The sequence below is a fragment of the Oryx dammah genome, unplaced genomic scaffold (assembly GCF_014754425.2).
Source record: "Oryx dammah isolate SB20612 unplaced genomic scaffold, SCBI_Odam_1.1 HiC_scaffold_5, whole genome shotgun sequence".
Lineage (NCBI taxonomy): Eukaryota > Metazoa > Chordata > Mammalia > Artiodactyla > Bovidae > Oryx > Oryx dammah.
In genome coordinates this window covers 59469450-59484852 of record NW_024070189.1, presented here as the reverse complement: position 1 = coordinate 59484852, position 15403 = coordinate 59469450, and the positions used below count along the sequence as shown (strand labels likewise).

The following is a 15403-nucleotide window of genomic DNA, read 5'->3' as shown; positions in this document are numbered from 1 at the left end:
TTATTTATTTGCTTTAATTGGAAGATAATTACTTTATAATATCGTGATAGTTTTTGCCATACAGCAATTCATGAAAACACTCGATTTCTGTTTTTCTACCTATGCAGACTGGTCTTGCCCCTAAATAATGAGGTTTAACCCTATTTGTTTGATTCAGAAGTAAGGCACAGGCAGTAGTTATCATCATGTCAGAATTTTTTAAAACTCAGCTTGAAATCAATAAAATGGGGGCGGGGCCGGTTAGTAGCTTCAGGGGCTTTTCCCTCACTTCCTCTCTCACTGCTATACTGAACCAGTTGCAAATCTCAAAGCAAAAGAGAGCCAACTTGAGCACAAAATCCAGGTCAGTGTAATTGACTATGCCTCTCTGACCTCACAGAAGCCCAGAAATGGGCATACAAATCAGAAAAAAGCCATGACAGAAGTCAACGTTCCCTTAATGAGCTAACTGCTTCATGTGTGGCTGAAAAGGCCAGAGACCAGGAGAACACATTGTCTCAGAGGGCAGCAGGCAGGCTCTGGACCAGCCAACCCTGCTTCATTAAAATCACCATGTCAGATGCCCCTTGACTGGGGTAGCCAGTAGAGGGAGCCTCAAAAAGGTGAGAACTAAGCCAAATAAGGATGGAGGTGGCAAAGAAGCTGCAAAGTGCTTTGCTGTTCACAACTTTTAGTTATTCAGCATGAGCATGATCAACGTGACCGACAGGAATAATAAACCAGCCAACAAAGACAATGATGTGATGGTTAAGATCACACTTGAACAGTCAGCATAATTTATCCTCTAACCAGGTCAGGAACTGGAAACTGTTGTTGCTGTCATTATTGATAATAATATACAGAGCACTTACACTGTGCCAGTGAATGCAGTTTCTACAATTCTCAATTCTCAAGACAGCTACAAAAGTAGCTATTACTATTACCATTCTATAGATCATGAAATCAAGGCTTAGAGCATCTTGTTAACAATCTGAAATCTAACAACAGAAGATTAAGAAACCAAGTGAGCTGATCCATAAGTGGGGCTTTAATTAAATTGTAGTTCCCCAGTAGCATATTGGACACCTTCTGACCTGAGCCAGGGGAGATCATCTTCTGGTGTCTTATATCTTTGCTTTTTCCAAGAATACTGGATTGGTTTGCCATTCCCACCTCCAGAAGATTACGTTTTGTCAGAACTCTCCATTATGACCTGTCCATCTTGGGTGGCCCTGCACAGCATGTCATATAGTTTCATTCAGTTATGCAAGTCCCTTCACCATGACAACACTGTGATCTATGAAGGGTTGACTGAGGAGGCTTTACAAATAGCTGATGAAAGAAGAGAAGTGAAAAGCAAGGGAGAAAGGGAAAGATAAACCCAACTGAATGCAGAGTTCCAGAGAATAGCAAGGAGAGATAAGAAGGCCTTCTTAAGTGAACAATGCAAAGAAGCAAAGGAAAACAATAGAATGGGAAAGACTAGAGATCTCTTCAAGAAAATTGGAGATATTAAGGGAACATTTCATGCAAGGACAGGCATAATAAAAGACAGAAATGGTAAGGACCTAACAGAAGCAGAAAAGATTAAGAAGACATGGCAAGAATATACAGAAAAACTACATAAAAAAGGTCTTAATGACATGGATAACCACAGTAGTATGGTCACTCACCTAGAGCCAGACATTCTGGAGTGTAAAGTCAAGTGGGCCTTAGAAAGCACTACTACAAACAAAGATAGTGGAGGTGATGGAATTCCAGCTGAGATACTTCAAATCCTAAAAGATGATGCTGTTAAAGTGCTGCACTCAGTATATCGGCAAATTTGGAAAACTCAGCACTGGCCACAGGACTGGAAAAGGTCAGTTTTCATTCCAATTCCAAAGAAAGGCAATGCCAAAGAAGGTTCAAATTACTGTATAATTGTGCTCATTTCACATGCTAGCAAGGTAATGCTCAAAATCCTTCATGCTAGGCTTCAGCAGTACGTGAACCAAGAACCTCCAGATATACAAGCTGGATTTAGAAAAGGCAGAGGAACCAGAGATGAAATAGCCAGCATCCGTTGGATCATAGAAAAAGCAAGAAAATTACAGAAAAATATCTACTTCTGCTTCACTGACTATGCTAAAGCCTTTGACTGTGTGGATCCCAAAAAAAGTGTGGAAAATTCTTAAAGAGGTGGGACTATCAGACTAAGAAACCTGTATGCAGGTCAAGAAGCAAAAGTTAGAACCTTACATGGAACTACTGACTGGTTCAAATTTGAGAAAGGAATATGACAAGGCTGTACACTGTCACTTTGTTTATTTAACTTATATGCAGAGTACATATGTGAAATGCCAGGTTGGATGAATCACAAGCTGGAATCAAGATTGCCAGGAGAAATATCAACAACTTCAGATATGCAAATGATCCCACTCTAATGGCAGAAAGTGAAGAGGAACTAAAGAGCCTCTTGATGAGGGTCAAAGAGGAGAGTGAAAAAGCTGGCTTAAAACTCAGTATTCAAAAAACTAAGATCATGGCATCTAGTCCCATTAATTCATGGCCAATAGAAGCGGAAAAAGTGGAAGCAGTGACATATTATTTTCTTCGGTTCCAAAATCACTGCTTACTATGATTGCAGCCAAGAAATTAAAAGACACTTGCTCCTTGGAAGAAGAGCTATAACAAACCCAGACAGCATATTAAAAAGCAGGAACATCACCTTGCCAACAAAAGTCTGTCTCGTCAAAGCTATGGTTTTTCCAGTTGTCATCTACAGATGTGATAGTTGGGACATAAAGAAGGCTGAGTGCTTAACGATCGATGCTTTTGAATTGCAGTACTGGAGTAGACTCCTGAGAGTCCCTTGGACAGCAAGATCAAGCTAGGCAATCCTAAAGGAAATCAACCCTGAATATTCATTGGAAGGACTTTGGCCACCTGCTGCAAAGAGTTGACTCACTGGAAAAGACCCTGATGCTGGGAAAGACTGAAGGCAAAAGGAGAAGAGAGCGTCAGAGGATGAAATAGATAGCATCACTGACTCAATGGACATGAAACTGAGCAAACTCTGGGAGATAGTGAAGGACAGGGAAGCCTGGCATGCAGAAATCCATGGAGTCATAAAGAGTCAGACACTACTTAGTGACTAAACAAGCAACAACAATAGTTAATTTACAATGCTGTGTTAGTTTCAGGTATATAGCAATGATTCAGATAAAGAATATATACATATATAAAAAATATATATTTACATTATACGTATAAATATATAACATATAAAGTATATTCATTATATATATTCTTTATAGTATAAAGAATATATAGTCTATATATGGACTTTATATATAGTTTATATATATTATGTATATAATTTATATATATTAGAGTATATATAAAGAATATATATAAACATATACTATAAAGATATATATATAAAGAACATGGGCTTCCCTGGTGGCTCAGATAAAGATTTCGCCTGCAATGTGGGAGAGCTGGGTTCGATCCCAGGATTGGGAAGATCCCCTGGAGGAGGGCATGGCAACACACTCCAGTATTCTTGACTGGAGAATCCCCATGGACAGAGAAGCGTGGTGGGCTACAATCCATGGGATCACTAAGAGACTAAGCACAAAGAATATATATTGCATATATATATGCATGGCATGCAACAGCTTAGTTCCCCAACCAGGGATAGAACCCAAGCCCCCTACAGTGAAAGCACAGTCTTAACCAATGGACAGCCAGGGAAGTGCCTCCATTATATTAACAGGTTATTACAAGATATTGAATATAGATCCCTGTACTATACAGTAGGTCCTTGTTGTTCATCTGTTATATATACAGTAGTGCATACCTGTTAATTCCAAACTAATTTATCCCTCCTCTTCTTTCCCCTTCGGTAAACATAAATTTATTTTCTATTTCTGTGTTTTCATTTTGTAAATAAGTTCATTTGTATCACTTCTTTTAGATTTCACATATAGGTGACATTATATGGTATTTGTCTTTATCTGATTTCCTTTATTTAGTATGATAATCTCAGAAAACGAAGATCATGGCATCCGGTCCCATCACTTCATGGGAAATAGACGGGGAAACAGTGGAAACAGTGTCAGACTTTATTTTTTTTAGCTCCAAAATCACTACAGATGGTGACTGCAGCCATGAAATTAAAAGACGCTTACTCCTTGGAAGAAAAGTTATGACCAACCTAGACAGTATATTCAAAAGCAGAGACATTACTTTGCCAACAAAGATCCGTCTAGTCAAGGCTATGGTTTTTCCTGTGGTCATGTATGGATGTGAGAGTTGGACTGTGAAGAAGGCTGAGTGCCGAAGAATTGATGCTTTTGAACTGTGGTGTTGGAGAAGTCTCTTGAGAGTCCCTTGGACTGCAAGGAGATCCAACCAGTCCATTCTGAAGGAGATCAACCCTGGGATTTCTTTGGAAGGAATGATGCTAAAGCTGAAACTCCAGGACTTTGGCCACCTCATGAGAAGAGTTGACTCATTGGAAAAGACCCTGATGCTGGGAGGGATTAGGGGCAGGAGGAGAAAGGGACGACCAAGGATGAGATGGCTGGATGGCATCACGGACTCGATGGACATGAGTCTGAGTGAACTCCGGGAGATGGTGATGAACAGGGAGGCCTGGCGTGCTGCGATTCATGGGGTCGCAAAGAGTCGGACACGACTGAGCAACTGAACCGAACTGAACTGAATCTCTAGATCCATCCATATTGCTGCAAATGCCATTATTTCTTTTTTATGGCTGAGTAGTATTCCATTGAATATATTTACCACTTCTACTTTCTCCATTCATCTATTATTGGGACACTTAGGTTCCATGTCTTGGCTATTGTAAATAATGCTCCTATGAACACTGGACCCCTGAGTGGTTTAAACCACTGTGACATACCATCCATTCCTTCACCTTTTCTTTTAGAAATGTTTTAAAGGTTTGCTTGGGTCACAAAATAAGGTCCACTGCTTCAGTGGCTCCATTCTTCATAGAACACACAGCAGTCTGGCCTGGGCACTACTTTATTGTTTCTAAAACAAGTGGAAACTTAAAATCTATTTCTAGGAGAAAAATCGGCATTACACCCAAAAACCTCACCTGTGAGAGTTGTAAGATAATGAACAAGGCAGTCAATGGAGGCAAGGCCTTCTCCTTCCATAGGGATTTTTAACTGCAATTACATCTTGCATCTTTACAAGGTTCTAAATAATTCCAACAACTTCTACGGCCATCTTCTGCAAGCCCTCTGGCTTGAGTCTCAGCTCTGCCACTAATATGCTGGTGGCCCTAAAAAAGGTATATGGCCCATTTCATGTGCCTGAAGCTCATTTCATCAGTAAAATAGGAACCCATCAAAAGTAAAACTGAAGCACTGGGTGATGACAGAACTAGAAGGGTACCTTCTGACTCTCTACTCACCCAAGGAATCACAAAGAGCCATCCCTTGAATTTGAACCAGACTCAATCCTGATGTTTGCAATGAAATTGATATAAAGACCTCCTAGGATGATCTCTTCCAGTACAGAAATGATGTGAATTTAGACTGACTATAATCGAAATCAAATCCCATGAGTGAATATAATCTAAATCAAAATCCCATGAGTATGACATGCAGAGGGTCACAAAATCAATATCAAACTCCTTGCTAAGGAGTTGGGCTCTTATGCTTCCAATGTCTACTACTCCCTGGGCTCAAAGCATGATCAATCAATGTTTGTATTGATTGTCCTACTTTATGAACTGAAGCCTGCTAGTTTTCCACAGTTTGGTCAGATGGATGCTACCTCCTTGGGAGCCTCACAGAGATAAGAGGCATAAGCATGAAAGTATTCACAAATGTAAAGAAATATCCATTTAAAAGTCCACTGGCATCAGCCTTCCTCATCAGACCTTTGGGATGCATTTCTCATCTTCCACTTTCTAGAACTCCTCTCTCTCACAAGACAGAAAGGGCAGACAACTTGCAGAAGGGAACTGGCAAGACATGGATCAATTCACTGACTGCTGTATGTTCCTCTACCTGTGATGACAGTAAGTGGTAATTAAAAGGCATAATCAAGAATGCTTTCAGTCAAGACACAGCCAGCAAGCAGACCTCAGAAACGTACCCCTTCCCATTTCTCTGTGAATTTGACATGTGACATGGGCTGAACAGGCACTACTCAATTTTCAGTCCAAGAACATCTGCGCTCAGCTGTGATAAATAAAAGCCAAGGAGGCACTAGAGAAACAAATGGCAAGTGCAGTACCTGAAAACTCTTAAGATTTGGAAGAAAATAAAAACAGTAGAGAATATACTCAATTCCAGCCTATTTGGAGAAGTCCAGATAAAAATATCCCTCCTACCTCCACTCATATTCCATTTCTTCTCCAACTCCCTTAACATCATTAGGCTTTGAAGCAGACAATACAGAATAACTTCAGAAAGGGACAAACAACTTTTGCTCTGAATTATTAAGAATAGCAATAAGCAAAAAATAAACATGCTGCTGCTAAGTCACTTCAGTCGTGTCCGACTCTATGCAACCCCATAGATGGCAGCCCACCAGCTCCACCGTCCCTGGGATTCTCCAGACAAGAACACTGGAGTGGGTTGCCATTTCCTTTTCCAATGCATGAAAGTGAAAAGTGAGAGTGAAGTTGCTCAGTCGTGTCCAACTCTTAACGACCCCATGGACTGCAGCCCACCAGGCTCCTCCATCCATGGGATTTTCCAGGCAAGAATACTGGAGTGGGTTGCCATTTCCTTTTCCAATGCATGAAAGTGAAAAGTGAGAGTGGAGTCGCTCAGTCGTGTCCAACTCTTAGCGACTCCATGGACTGCAGCCCACCAGGCTCCTCCATCCATGGGATTTTCCAGGCAAAAGTACTGGAGTGGGTTGCTACTGCCTTCTCTGTTAATTGGTTATATCCCAATAAAAAATTAAAAATTAAAAAAATGAGCCTTGATGACTATATTAGTGAGATAATATAGGATAAGACCATGCATTCTCAATGAGGCAAAATCACCCCCAAGGGGTGAAAATTGATTCCTGAGTAAGAAAAAAAATCTTAGATATTACAACAGCTGTGGCCCTTTGGACCACAGTAAATAAACAGATACACAGTATATTTGTTGTATTAAAATTCCATTGATTAAAGGCAAAGGGGCAATTAAGGGGAAAAATGTCTCAAAAGGTGCTAACGAACAAAAAGTTGAGAGACATCGGATTAGATGTCCAAAGAGACAACCCAATTTCCAAAAGAGCCTGATCATATTGGCACCCTAATCTTTGACTTCCATGACTTAGCAGCAGCAGCAGCAATCTTTCACTTCCAGCCTCCAGAACTGCAGGAAGTAAGTGTGTGTTATTTAAACCACCCAATCTACGGTGTTCTATTATAGCAGCCCATAATGGACTAAGTTACTTCTCAAGGCCTCAAATTGTTCCTAGGACCCTATTAGGAGAATGAGGGCAGACATGACCAGCCAACACAACCACACCCTTGTCCATCAGTCTGGGCTAAATATAGCTCAGTTGCTCCTGGATTCTGTCTCCAAGGTAGAAAATTGCACAAGTGAGGATGCCAGATGTAAACTCTTCACAAATCAGGAAAATTCTGGCAGGTTCTCCACATGTGTCCTGAGTAGCTTCCCTCTTTTATGATGTTTTTATTCCAAAGACAAATTCAATTATTGTTGAAGCTGGTCATCAGGGGTCACCCACCACCTCACCTGAATGACAACCAGCCATCCTCCTTCCCTACTTGGCAGTAAAACCCTTGGTGGAAGTAAATGAAGAAGAGGGAAGGATATTCCTTCCTTACACCACATACAATTAAAGTAAGAAGCTCTGTACTGCAGAAGACTAAGACTTGCAGCTTAAAGCCTACTCAGAGAAGGATAAAGCATTCATCTTCGCTCAGAAAGAGAAAAGATTAGCTCACAAGAACAGGTCTCCAAACTGACTCCAAATCCAGGAGTTAGAGATGACTGTGCTACAGAGCATGATCCAAACACCAGCTGAGGCCCCACAAAAAAATCCCCAGGAATCCACAACCAAGGGGCTGGCACTGTAAGAATGTTCAGATTAGCTCTCGTGAAAAGAGGCTTACTCCAAGAGACTGGCAGACAGCCTCCACTGCACAGCGTCACTCAGGAAAGGATAGAAAATGAATGGAAAAAAAAAAGACAGGAGGCAGGATGAGAAGGTCAGAGCATGAATCTACAAAAATAATAAAATGACAATTAAAAGGCATCCGCCTATTTGGAAAAAGGTACAACTTGCCTTTACAAACTCTCTTGTCTTTTTGAATATTTTCATTAATAGCAAATCTTTATTGAGGATGCAGTGACTGCATTCCTGTGTCCCAAAAGCTTCATATGTACTACCTCATTTAACTACTCTTCAAAGTATTATTCCCATTTTTATCCACTAGAAAACCAAGCCTTAGAAGTGAAATAACTTGTTAGAGGTCATATTCCTAATAAGTGATAGAATCAAAAGTCATGTTCAGGGAATTCCCTAACAGTCCAGTGGGGAAGACTCCATGATTTCACAGCCAAGGGCCCAGGTTCAATCCCTCGTGGGGAACTAAGATCCCACACGCCATGCAACATGCTCACCCCCATCCAAAAAGAAAAAAACCTCACATTTCCACTAGGTCCACTTCAAATGAACTGTTAATTCATCTGAGGTCACATGATAGGTTGCCTAACCATGCCACTTGTAGTTTAAAAAAAAAAGAACAGCAGCAACTGTATGGTGTCATGTATTAATGAAACTGATCTCTCATATGGTTCAAAAACATCTCTGACAATTTCAAGATGGATTTTCAAAACTGTTTTGTACAAAGGCCATATCAAAAAAAATTCTTTTTAATGGGACTTCCCTGGAGGTCCAGTGATTAAGACTCTACACTTCCGACGCAGGTTTGATTCCTGGTTGGGAAACTAAGATCCCACAAGCTGAGTATGGAGGCAAAAAAGAAAAAAACAAAAGGTCATTATCAGGATGTTACCCTCAACCTCCACCACTTACACATGCCATTCTAAAAGAGAACACTACTCACTGAGAATTAAGTTCTGGCATGCTTATTTTAAAGCCATTTTGTTACTTTGCAGTTTTTTAATTATTCTTTTCTCCGGTCAACAAAACACACCAGGGCTCAAAACTGGCCTCTGCAGAAAAGTAATAGCTGGCATTCAAAGACATCAGGCAAGAGGAAGAGAGCAAGAATCAGAGGACAAACCTCATTCCTGCGCTACCACATCTCAACATACTACCCATTCTCACCATCTGTAAAATGGGGGCAGTAAGTCTTATCTATTGTCAATTTCATCTGAACAGCACATGTATTAATCTGCAGATTAAATCCACTAAACACCCAAAAGAACAGTAAAAATAAGTCTGATATGGCAACACCTTAAAAACCCAAGGGCCGAGCTTCCCTAGTGGCTCAGTGGTAAAGAATCCACCAGCTAGTGCAGGAGATATGAGTTCCATCCCCGGTCCAGGAAGATTCTACCTGCTGCAGGGCAACTAAGCCCAAGTGCACCATAACTACTGAGGCTGTGTTCTAGACCCACGTGGCTCAACTACTGAAGTCCAAGCCCCTAGAGTCCCTGCTCCACAACAAGAAAAGCCACAACAATGAGAAGCCGGCACACCACAACTAGAAAGCAGCCCCCACTCTCCATAACTAGAGAAAAAGGCCATGCAGCAATGAAAGCCAAGCACAGCCAAAAATAAGTAAAAAAAATTTTAATTCCATTTAGAAAAAAGCCCAAGGACCAAGTTCTCAACTGAAGCCACAGACCAAGTCCTGATCCATTCCACACAAATATCAATCCTGATACCCTCCTGTCCTAGCTCCCATCAAAATCCTATCCAATCTCCAAATCTGGCTATAATTTTATCGGAAAAGAAATTTGGGTGGGTTGAGAGCTAAAAAGACACAGATACAAAACACATCTTCCACACTGTCTAAACAAACATTGTGTTTTAAATATCAATTTATTCTCTTGGCAAACATGAAGGATTCATTCTTTTCCTGCTTACCTAGTCTAGGTTTAATCTAACTTCCTAAATCCCCAAAACAAGTTTGCTGATTTAGGTGGGAAAGCAAGCTGGACTTGAGTTCGAGGCCAAGTATTTAAAAATATTTATTTAAAAAACTAATCTTACATATGAATCATATATTTTATTTTAAGGTATCAAACAGCCCTCTAGGTCCTCTAGAGCAAAGGAACTGCCCCCCCCCCCACGCACACACACACACTAACCTCGCAGGTGCTGGGTATTTCCTGATTACCTTGTTTTTCCCACATGTGGCTCATAGTTCAAATGATTTTCTATTGATTTCTGTAGCAGAGAATTTCAAAGCGAGGATTTCGGGACCGTCTGAATCAGAACCACCTAGGGAGAGCTGCAGGTACCCATGCCTCGCTTTATCCAAAATGCCTGAAAATAATGCCCAGAGATAAACACAACCCTCTGGGTGATTTGAAACACACCAGGGACAGGCACAACCTTCTGGTGATTTGAAACACACCTGAAAATAATGCCCAGAGATAAACACAACCTTCTGGTGATTTGAAACACACCAAAGTCTCTAACTCTGACTTTACAGGCAAGTATTTCATCTACCTAGGGCAAAGGAAAACACAAGATAGAAGTGGAAATACAACGCGGGTAGCGTTCAATTCCATATGGTGAAGAAACACCAGAATGTCAACCCTGGAGCATCTGGACAAATGAAGAAACTGAGACCGGGAGAAGAGAATAGGGAAGGAAACTAAAACAAATGAGAAGCCAAAAGCCTGTCTCGGACTCCCACTGCCTCATCTCCTGGCATTCAAGCAGGTGTCCTGGAGACGTTCTGAGTGGGAAAGATAGGGAAGGCAGCGTTGGGCTGAGAGGCCAAGTCTGCAGAAACTAGTGAGGAGTCCAGAGCCCACTTACACGCCCCGCTTCAGAGACACTGGTGGGATGTGTAGGGACCCCGAACAGTGCTGGGAAGGCGCCAGGGCCGCTGGCGGGTCGAGACCGGAGCAGGACCCTGAGCCTCCAGCCCAGGCCCAGGGCCGGGTGGCCTTACTGCCCCTACCTTCGGCTTCCCGCCCGGCAGCCCAGGGGCAGACACAATCCCCACAATTCCAGGCGGCCGCTGCGGCAACCAGCTCCCCGTACGCAGACGCGACGGCCACCGTCAGAACCCGTGAGAGCGCGGCTATTATGTCACTTGGCTCCTCACCCAATTGTCGCCTTCCAGAACAGCCGACCGGCGTCCCACAGCCTTTCCCGCACTCGGAGTTGTTAGCCCCGCCCCCTCGCTTCTGTTAAGTCCCGCCCCCTAGCGTCTGCCTGAGCGAACTTCCTGGGGAATGTTTACCCCAGTATCCTTCCGCCGGTGTGAGATACTTGCGGGTTCAGTTTGCTTCTAAGTCAGAGAGAAATAGAACTTTGAAGTTTCGTCTCTGATTCCCCAACAGCTTCTTCTTCGCGGAAAAATCCTCAGAAAGAAACTAGTGGTTAAGATTCAGTGCTTCCACTCTAGGGGCATGGGTTCAATGCCTGGTCGAGGAGACTGCAAGCCTCGTGGTTCAGACAAAAGAAAGATACCAGAGGGGTAGGGAGTGAAAAAAATCAAACTGGTGTGACTCAGTTGGGATAAAGCAGTAAACGGGCTTCCCTGGTGGCTCAGAGGGTAAAGAGTCTGCCTGCAATGTGGGAGACCCGGGTTCTATCCCTGGGTCTATCCCTGGGAAGATTCCCCTTGTGAAGGAAATGGCAACCCACTCCAGTATTCTTGCCTGGAGAATCCCCAGGGACAGAGGAGCCTGGTAGGCTACAGTCCATAGGGTCCCAAAGAGTTGGACACGCCTGAGCGACTTCACTCTCTTTTCAGTCTCAAACAATAGTCATTTTAGAAAATTCATACAGAATAGGGCACCTGCAAGTCACCTACTTTATATACTTACATATTGTGTGAATTGACAATGACCAATTATTTTAAAAACAAAAGTTAACTGCAGTTCTAATTCTGCTCTACCACCAAATGTCTTATTTATATATGTCAAGTGTCACATATACATTATATTTACTTAATATAACTTTTTAAGATCAGAATTGTCACACACACCCCCTTTTCATAGATGGGGAAGCTATGGCTCAAAGAGGTTGAAGGACTTATGCAAAGTCATACAGTCACAAAGTGCTAGAACTGGGATTTTAAGTCTGATTTAGATACCTGCAAAAGTCCTGTTCTCTTTCCATAGTACCTTCTTGCCTGGAAGGGCTTAGTGTTAGTCGTTTAGTCCTATCTGACTTTTTGATACCCCATGGACTATAAGCATCCAAGCTCCTCTGTCCATGAAATTCTCCAGGCAAGATAGGTAGTCATTCCCTTCTCCAGGGGATCTAGGCTTCAGTGAGTTCTGCCTCTTTATTAGAAAGACCTGTGTAAGGCACTTCACTGGGACTGGGTGGGAAAGGACAGGGAACTGCTCGCTTTTCCCATGGAACACTCAGGAGACCAGTGAGAGTAGCTGGACCCACGAATAATTCTAGTTTGTGTCACTGCCTAGTACCATGAAGACAGGTAATAAATGTTCAACAAATATTTATTGCATCTGGGATACATTGCAGAGTGAACATATAAATTACAATTGAGCCTGACACAAGTTATAAAAAAGGTATTAATAAAGTACTACAAGAGTAAGAAGCTTAAAAATAGAATAAGCTCAAATCTCAGAATTCATACATAAATGTATGAGCCAAGAAAAGAGTCCAGCTGGACAGAGAGCAGCCAGCACTCACAGGAGCCTGGCTTCCTTCTTGGGACAGATCTAACCAGGTCAAGTGTGTACTGAAGGGAAATTCCATGTCCCCAATCTCCAAACCTTTAAAAGCCCTGTTTGAGAGCCACCTTCCCAGGGGAATTAGCTCTGAGCTCAAGCCTATTGTGCTGCTAAAATCAGTGTGCAGGGCTGGGCCTAAGCAGACTGTCTTTATTCTCATGGCCCCAAAACAAGGAGGACCACTGTAAAGGCAGAAAGTTTGAAATCCAGGGATCAGATTTGGTGGTAGGATCCCACTGGGCTTTTCTCTTTGTTTCCCTGTATTACTCTTGGAATTGAGCAGAAGTAAATTTTAAATTTCCTTTTAAATAAGTAAACAACGACTAAAAATGCCTTCTGTCCCTTAAAGCTCTGTTGGAGAATTTCCAAGTTCCCTCTTCTGCTCCCCAGAAGAGCAACACATTTGAAAGGTAAAGGGCCTGAGGAACCCTCAGGAAAAGAAAAAAAACCACAGCAGCCACCCCAGGGCCCTAGCTAGGCAGAGACTTATATGTTCAACTGCCTTCCTTAACAAGCAAAATGCGTGAGTGGATCATTTCTCCCCTGACCAACCTTTTTCAGTCTCCCACAAGCCTGATACCTAGCTGTGTGAAAGCTTTCTGGCATCAGGAATGGCTCACTGGTCTCTCTGGGTGGCCCTAGAATGTTGAGTGTCAGGAGTTGGAGCCCTAGCTCTCAGTCTCACCACCCTATTTTCCTGCTCCCCTCCTCTCTGTGTGCCCCTCAATCCCAGCTCTCACCATACTCTTTAAATACTGCTGCCAGCAATCACTTCTGGACTCTAGATATTTTATTTACTTGAACACGAGTACATGCCAGCAATTGGCTGTGAGGATACAGCTATGACTTCCCTGGTGGCTTAGATGGTAAAGTGTCTGCCTACAATGCGGGAAACCCAGGTTCAATCCCTGGGTTGGGAAGATCTCCTGGAGAAGGAAATGGCAACCCGCTCCAGTACTCTTGCCTGGAGAATCCCATGGATGGAGGAGCCCAATAGGCTACAGTCCATGGGGTCGCAAAGAGTTGGATACAACTGAGCGACTTCACTTTCTTTTACTTTCATACAGCTATGATACTATCCCACCTGTTCTTACCCCTGAGAGAGCTCAAAATCAGATGAGAGATTCAGAAATGTAAACAGATCAAATCAACCCAGTCCAGCAAGGGCCATAAAACAGAAATATTAACAAAGAGCTATAAGAATAAGCCCACTCTGTTCACACTGCTATCTTTCAAGATCCCTTATGTGAATAAAATTCTTTCACATTAGTCATCTTGTTTCTTTCAGACAGCCCTATGAGGCAGATGGGGCTGATTTTTATACCCGTTTTACAAATAAAAGAAAAACTCTTCTCTCTGAACTCTTCTGATCTGTGCTGTCCAACACAGTAGCCAATAGCCATGTGTACTATTTAGATTTAAATTAATTAAAATTAAATAAAATTTAAAATTCGGTTTCTTAGTCACACTGGTCACATTTCAAGTGCTCAAGAACCACATGTGGCTAATGTCTACCATATTGGACAGTGCAAATTATGAAACATTTCATCATTGGTAAAAAGTGCTATTGGACAACAGTGCTTTAGCGGTCCTGAGAGCCTGAGAGGCAACGCAAGGGCAGGAGTATGAAACAAAGAGAGCTCTCTGCATTCCTGGAAAAGTAAATCAAGAGCCAACATAGAAGAAGCAAAAAGCTGATGGGGTACTTCGAGGAGACCAAGAGGAACTGGCCATCAGAGCCAGGGTTCTCTACTTCCTGGGCTTCACTCAACTGCAGTAGATGGCACAGGCAAGGCAGGGCAAAGACCAGCTGACCTCTGCCCTGAGACCTGGCACACTTGAGCCCAAAAACAGCTTCCTTGGGGGCAGTCAGAAATTTTAGATCTCTCTATCCCAGGAGACATCAAGGACCCCAGTGTCTGTGCTTTGCTCTGTCTCTGATGCATTTCTGGAAAGGGAAATTTTAAAAAGTGTTTTCAGCCCCTGTGAAAGGCTTGTGAGGCCTCTGGATAGCAAACTCCCACCTGCTAGAAGGCTTTGGCATCTCCAGGGGGGGTTAACCAGAAAAAAGGTCAGTAAATTTAAGCTGCATTTGCTTTCAGCTGAACAGGCCTCTCTGGCTCAAAGGGAAAACATGCAAAAGAAGAGACTTAGAAGATAGACAAGATTTCAAAGGGTTCTCAGCAAACAATTTCCACTGAGGTCAAAGTTAAACCCCAAGAACCGCAAGGAACACCTTCAACCACATACCTACTGAAGTACACAGACATCTGACACAAATAAACCGCCTACAGTCACTCACAAAGGCATCAAATCACAGGAACACACACACAGTTAGGGCAGACACAGCTATAGCTGCATAACAAAGCATCCACATTTATTTAACAATCTGGGCAGGGTTTGGTAGGGAAGAACAGACTCTGTTCTGTGCACTGTCCCCTGGGGGTGGCTCCACTAAGGCACAGTGCTCACTCACATGGCTGGCAGGTAGGACCTCAGCTGGGGTTGTCAGCCAAGACACTGATGAGTGGCCTCTCCCTGTAGCTGCTTGGCCTCCTCACAACTTAGTG

At 42.6% G+C, this 15403-nt stretch overlaps 1 protein-coding gene across 4 annotated transcripts in view; it reads right to left on the bottom strand.

The window, feature by feature from the left end:
• SIL1 (SIL1 nucleotide exchange factor) overlaps positions 1-11309 on the bottom strand; it is a 258878-nt gene extending 247569 nt beyond the window's left edge. Inside the window, exon 1 of one of the 4 annotated variants that reach the window (XM_040239989.1) lies at positions 11081-11309. The gene's annotated coding sequence lies outside the window, so the exon portion shown is untranslated. Of the gene's footprint in view, positions 1-10935 lie in introns of all 4 variants that reach the window. The other 3 variants (XM_040239987.1, XM_040239988.1, XM_040239990.1) reach the window with 3 other exon arrangements.
• Positions 11310-15403: the final 4094 nt, after the last annotated feature.